At 43.6% G+C, this 7,316-nt stretch overlaps 1 protein-coding gene across 2 annotated transcripts in view; it reads right to left on the reverse strand.

The window, feature by feature from the left end:
• Positions 1-7,316, reverse strand: part of LOC143287636 (chordin-like) — a 145,922-nt gene that overhangs the window by 89,391 nt on the left and 49,215 nt on the right. The window lies entirely within an intron of this gene.

Below are 7,316 nucleotides of genomic sequence, written 5' to 3' on the forward strand. Positions count from 1 at the left end.
GAGAGATGTCTTCGCAAATTTTAAACTTCAAATTGTTAAAACAAAAATTCCACTCAGCTGACTCGATTCATTTATGCAGCACTCAATGTTTTATTACACTCCTTCCGATATTTCACGGACAAATCGAAAGACAAACAAAGGAACTGTTCCGCGATTTTGTTTTCTTGAACCTAGAATTAGCATTCGATTCAACACTCCAAAAATCTCTGCGTATGTGTTGTGTGTGTGTGTGTGTGTGTGTGTGTGTGTGTGTGTGTGTGTGTGTGTGTGTGTGTGTGTGTGTGTGTGTGTGTGTGTGTGTGTGTGATTATATGAGAGAGAGAGAGAGAATGAGAGAGACATCAGGTCTTTCCTGCTCAGCGTTCATAACCTAAACCTTCATAGAGACATTGCTAGCAACTGATTCATTCAAACGATTCGTTCACAACCAAGTCACCGAAAACCTATGCACCAACAAGTTCCTAAACAACTGGTCTGTTATGTTCGGCGTCGTATTGAGGCCAATCAGCCCTCGTCCAAGTCTCCACGAGTGAGGATGGTGAAACAATTTGCAGCAGCATCGTACCTCGCATCCATTCCGTCTGTCTCTTTCGTTTCCAACAGAGCTGTGATTGATCACTTCATTAAAACAAATGTATTTATGCTTCACTGGGGCCATCACACTGTCTACTTTATTTGGCAGATGATTTAATAAGGGTCCACGGGATGAGATCAAAGAAGTAATTGACTTCCTGTGTCAAGCGTCCAGACTGAAAAATAAAATCTTACTTGTGTGAGGCCTAATTCCTCTCCTTCTCCCGTCCTCTCCCTACGTCAAGTGAAGTTAACGAAAGTGTGGAATAGTCTCGTGCTTTATAGCGCTGTCAGAAATACAGTAATTACGCAGATATATGACATCATGCAGAAATAGCTATCCATTTTCTTTCAAGCAAGTAAACTCATCCAGACACTTTCCATTTTTTTTAAAAAGCACAACCTGAAACAAAGTTTCTCCTCCTTTCTCCAAAAAACAAAAACAAACAAACACAAGCATGTCTCTGTGTTGCTGTTGTTGTTGTTGTTGTTGTTGCTGTTGTTGTTGTTGTTGTTGTTGCTGTGTTCTATCTTTTACCAAACCCATGCTTCTGAAAATGTATGTAATGTATTCTAAGCCTGGTGAAAATGAAATAAATCATTTGCACATTGAAAAAAGCAACAACTTACTACATTGTTTTGACGGTTTTCTTCAAAAGGCGTTTTCTTATCAAATCTTTTTTTTCCATCAGTTGCCAGTAGACACTGTATTTAGAGATATCACACACACACACACACACACACACACACACACACACACACACACACACACACACACACACACACACACAATTTCTCTTATTTCATTTCCAACATTATTACTGCATTTATTTGTTTGCTTTCTCTGAGCCATGCCATGCATACTAATCCTACCTGCACCTTGTTGTTTGTTGTCCTTTATTTTGTTGCTGTCTTTTGTTGTTGTTTTTCTTCTTGTTGTTGTTATTGTTGTTTTATTGTTGTTGTTGTTGTTGCTTTGCTTATTTTCTTCTCTTTTTTAAGTGTCTTTATTCAATCAACAACATCAAAACCACTGTCCACTTTTTGACTATTTTGTGCTCTCCCTATGTGTATGCTTGCACAATGCCCTTACCTGCACTTTTTGTCGTTGTTGTTGTTGTTCTTGTTTCTCTTCTAAAACTCTTAAATATACCCCCCTCAGCTTCTTCCTCAGATCCCTAATCCAAAAGACAACTCGTTGCTTTGCTCCTCTTCTAGAACTGCACGGATACGACCCCTTGAATATCATTTCCCTTACAAACTTCTTCTTCTGTAACTTTTATAACTTTTCCTTTTTTTTTCCCTCTTGTCTGAACCCTTCATTACCCGTTTCTCTTCCAAACTTGTGCACACACTTTTTTTTTCTCTGCGTCTCTTCACAAACCCTTCTTGCACAATCACCAGATCTTTGTTTCCCTTCCTAAACTCTGCAAAAACATGTTCCTTTGTTCTCTGCATCTCTTTAGAAAAAAACATGAACATGCATCTTCTTTCCGCTCTTTGCTTCTCTTCAAAACTCTACAAGCATCATTTTCCTGTTCTCTTTGCTTCTTTTCATAACACTGCAAGTATCATCTTCTTTTCCCTTTTGGTTCTCTTGAAAATTCTACAAGCACCTTCTTCCTGTTGTGTTTGCTTAAAAAAAAAAAAAAAAAAAAAAAAGTCCATAAGAATCATTTTTGTTGTTTGGATTTTTTCCTTGTCTTTTTTTTTTGTTGTTGTCTTTTTCTTGTTTTTTTTCTCTTTTTTTGGGGGGGGAGGGGTTTTGGGGGGGGGGGTCTCTCTTCCACAACTGTATACCGTACGCCCCTCTCTTGCTTATCACTTCTATCTAAAAAGAAACAACAAATAAACAAAACAACAAAACAAGACAAACACACACACACACACAAAAAAAAAAAACCACAAAAAAACAGCAGACAAAGAAACCGACACGGTTCTTAAACATTCCACGAGCCAAGCGAGGATTTATCCACTTAGGGAAAAAATTCCCACAAACGGGTGTCCTTTAGGGTAAGATACGGCCTATCGGGTGACGCCTCACGGCGACCAGTCGGAGCTCTGACGACCCTAAACGGGCACAACGGCAGCTCCTCTTACCTCTCAGCTCCTGGCCTGGCTCCACGGAAGGCCCTCTTCTTGGGCATTCGGTTTCTTGGGAGACAGCATGCAAGACCTTTAAGACCTTCGCCGTTTCATTGACGTTTTCATCGCTGCATTATTCAGAGGTGGGGATGTGGATTGTACGGGGAAAACCAAAACAGGGTGGAAGGAGGACAGAAGAGAAGAGAAGAGATGAGATGAGGGGGCGGGGGATGTGAGGGGGGGAGGTAACAAGGGAGAGGGGGAGAGAGAGAAAGAGAGAGAGAGAGAGAGAGAGCATACGTGTTCGACAATAGGATAACGGGAGAGAGAGAGAGAGAGAGAGAGAGAGAGAGAGAGAGAGAGAGAGAGCATAGTTTTTGACGTGTTCGACAATGGGATAACGAGAGAGAGAGAGAGAGAGAGTCATAAGTGAGCAGAATTTAAACATACATGGATTTCGAGAATACTTTGGCGGAATGAATTCACTTCTTATTTCATCATACTTGGGACATATGAGAGAGAGAGAGAGAGAGAGAGAGGAGGGAGAAAGGAGGCCTCGTCGGCGGGGGACGGGAGCTGCAGGGTGCGAAGGGGTGGTTGAAAAAGAGACACCTTGCTCAATATGCAAAAAAAAAACACCAAAAAAACCAACAAAAAACAACAACCGAAGAGTGGGATGAAACAACATATTTTTTACTGGTGTTCATAAAGATGCCAAGTAAATTAATATAAAAAAGGGGGTACAGAGACAAGAGAGGAGATGGGGAGGGTAGGGGGTGGGGGGGGCATCCCAATGTCAGTTTATCTGAGGACATTCGGGTGTTACGTCAACAGGTACCTTCGGTATTACTTGGCCAACGGGTACAGACAGTTGGCAAACCGGGGAAAGTGGAGGAATGAGACTTGTCAGAAAGGCAATACATTCCGGTGTGTGTGTGTGTGTGTGTGTGTGTGTGCACGCGCGAGCATTCGTGTATGTCCACCCTTCCTCCAAGACTCCCACCCCTCACCTTCCAAAACAAGAGAACTAGAGCGAAGTCTTTCTTCCTGCCAAGCGAACCGTGTCCAATGGGCAGAGATGGATTACAAGGAAGGGGGAAGGGGGTTAACTTTTCCCCTGAGGTCTCCTCTGATGACACTATCTGGCTGTCTTTCACGCCGGGTCCACAGCCAAATAACTCTCGCTGCTTTCACTCCCTGGTCAATCAGCAGACTACAGACGGGCCTTCCTTATACTATATCGTTCAATCTTCACTCTCGCAGTGACTAGGTTCGCGCCCGACAAATAAGCAGCGACACTCTTGGCTTTTGTCAAAGCCGAGAGGCGAATAAGGGATGGGCAAGCGACACAGATAAACCGATGGCCATGCAGGCAGGTATCTGCACATAGTCGATGTCTGGCGTGGTATGATCCAATGGGGAGATGCCTGAAGGGGTACGATTCATTGGGACGATGCATGGAGTGGTATGATCTACTGGGGCAATGCCTGGAGTGGTATGATCATTTGGGGCAATGCCTGAAATGGTATGATCCATTGAGGGGATGCCTGAATTGGTATGATCATTTGGGGTGATGCCTGAAGTGGTATGATCCATTGAGGCGATGTCTGAATTGGTATGATTCATTGGTGTGATGCCTGGAGTGGTATGATCCATTGAGGCGATGCCTGAATTGGTTTCAGTTTCAGTTTCACTTTCTCAAGGAGGCGTCACTGCGTTCGGACAAATCCATACACGCTACACCACATCTGTTGAGCAGATGCCTGACCAGCAGCATAACCCAACGCGCTTTGTCAGGCCTTGAGTGCATGCTTACATATTTGTGTACCTATGAAAGTGGATTTCATTTTACGTAATTTCGCCAGAGGACAACACTCTCGTTGCCATGGGTTCTTTTTCATTGCGCCAAGTGCGTGCTGCACACGGGACCTCGGTTTATCGTCTCATCCGAAAGACTAGACGCTCAGTTTGATTTTCCAGTCAAACTTAGGAGAAAGGGCGAGAGCGGGATTCGAACCCACACCCTCACGGGCTCTCTGTATTGGCAGCTGAGCGTCTTAACCATTCTGCCACCTTCCTCCATATTTTGGTATGATTCATTGGTGTGATGCCTGGAGTGGTATGATCATTTGGGGCAATGCCTGAATTGGTATGATTCATGGGTCCAATGCCTGAATTGGTATGATTCATTGGGTCGATGCCTGAATTAGTATGATCCATTGGGGCGATGCCTGAAGTGGTATGATCATTTGGGGAGATGCCTGAAGTGGTTGAGCCATCCATTGGGGCAATGCCTGGAGTGGTATGATCCACTGGGGCGATGCCTGTCTGAGTGGTATTGTTTTATGATCTGGCGGCACGACGTAACGATCTCACGTCACTATGCTTATTACTGTTGTGAGCCAGCATCGACTATCATGAATTAACTGTTGTATCTCTTTACATGAGTCAGTTAATTCCCTCTCTCTCTCTCTCCGTCTCTGTGTGTGTGTGTGTGTGTGAGTCCGCGCTCGCGTGTGTGTGTGTACAACTAAGACGAAAACCTTAACAATTTACAAAGATCTAAAATATCAAATACCGCCACCACCCAACACACATGCTGATAATTGAACAAGACAACCCACATGCAACCACCAAGCAGCCGAAACAACGTCTCCTGCACGTAGGTATAGCCTATAACCCCAGACAGAGAACCGACAACCACAAACGATAACAACACTCGTCCTATCAATCTTAATATCAGCAGAGAAATTGGGGCCCTCTAACCTGGAGGAGCTTTAACCGCGTTAAATCAGCTTTTGTCAACTGTGACGCGCTAAAGGATCCCCAGTCATAATGGGCGTCATAAATTTGTACGGCCAATCTCGGGGACCCGGAGTGGAACGATTGTATCGGAACGCGAGACCTAATCGTCTGCCGGGGATCTCAGAACGCGAGACCGGGTGCGAGAGCGTGTGTAAAAAGATATCTACCTGCTGACGGCACCCCGAAAACGCCCTCACACACCCGAGGAAATTTAATACGAGCTCTCGGCAGACAGCGATGCCACGTGTGTATTTAGCTGGACATTTATATACTCGTAAGTCACTCTCTGTAATCATCTGAATCTTTCTCGTGGTGGTGTAAGGTACTTGATCGCCAGAAACGGTGGCATTAGAAACGAGAGTGTTTGAGAGAGAAAGGCAGGAGAAGGTGGAGGTGTGGGGGGCGGGGAGGGTGGGGGGGAGGTTCAGGGCAATGGGGTGGAGAGAGGGACGGTTGGAGGGTGTACTCATTTAAAGCATTCGATTGAAACACCTGATCGCCAGAAGAGGTAGCACTGGTCTGAAAAGAGACTATCCAAATGAGAGACTGTGTCCAAATGACAACCGTGTTGTGCTGTATCGTACTGCACTATGCTGTTATAAACTACTGTGTGCTGTGGAAAGCTGTGAAGGAACTGTTCAACAGCCTGCTTCAGTATGACCGATAATAAACATTCAGGATGGTACTATGTCCGTAATTATTCAATATCTATGTCCATGTCACTTTATTTGAGTTTGTGTGTACATACATTATTGTAGTGCACGAACCGGATCATTTATACTTTTTTTTAAACTTAGTGTGAGTGAAAATGCAAAACCAAAGAAAGTGCAGCATACGCGTGTGCGCGCTTGATTGATCTGATCATATGGGTGACACTTAACGGAACGATGGATCGAAGATTCGGCCAGGAAAACCACCAGTTTGAATTCAAGCATGCTGACATACAGATATATACGTTAACGAGATAAAAACATGCCTTTGTCCTCGCGTTAAGCGTTTTATGCTCTTTCTTTCTGCACATCGTGCACTCCACAATCAACATCCTGTTCAGCAAGGCTAATTACAGACGTTGTATTTAGAATCGGTCACTAACGAGAACTAAACTCCAATACAGTTTTCTCTCTCTCTCTCTCTCTCTCTTCCTCTGTGTGTGTGTGTGTGTGTGTGTGTGTGTGTGTGTGTGTGTGTGTGTTATTTGTAATAGATGTAGATTAGCAAGGACAGATTGGAAGAATAGGCTACGCCTAAAATCTTAATCCTTGAATAAAAACGTTTTGAGTTCTGAGTTCTGAGTTCTCTGTCTCTCCCTTTCTCTCTCTCTCTAATTTGTTTCTCCTTTTTTTCTTTTTCTTTTTTATCTCGGTTATGCGTTCACTCACTGAGCGCCATTCAAATAAAACCTCTTTCTGCTAAGGTCAAATAGTTGCGCGTGGAGACAACAATCAGCATGTATTTTTCTTCCAGTCGAGATGAGGCCAGCGTGTGTGTGCTTCGAATGAAGCTTGCAAACAGCACCTCATGACGTACGTTACAACAACACCCTGGGCATGACTGGTGGACAGACAGACCAAGTGACAGGGGTTTCCCAGCTCCTCAGTTTATGTACAGGTTGTGTGTAAACATATTTTGGCAATGATGATAACAGCAACAACAATATTAATGATGATGATAATGATGATGATGATGATGATGATGATAATCATCATTATCATCATATTGATAATAATGATATAATGATGATAAAATAATGATAATGATAATGTGATTTATTCAGCGCCTTTCCATGTAGAACATGCTCAGCCTTGTAGTACATGTACCAAGCCGTTCCATGTAGAACATGCTCAGCCTTGTAG

This window comes from Babylonia areolata, chromosome 11 (genome assembly GCF_041734735.1).
Source record: "Babylonia areolata isolate BAREFJ2019XMU chromosome 11, ASM4173473v1, whole genome shotgun sequence".
Classification (NCBI taxonomy): Eukaryota; Metazoa; Mollusca; class Gastropoda; order Neogastropoda; family Buccinidae; genus Babylonia; species Babylonia areolata.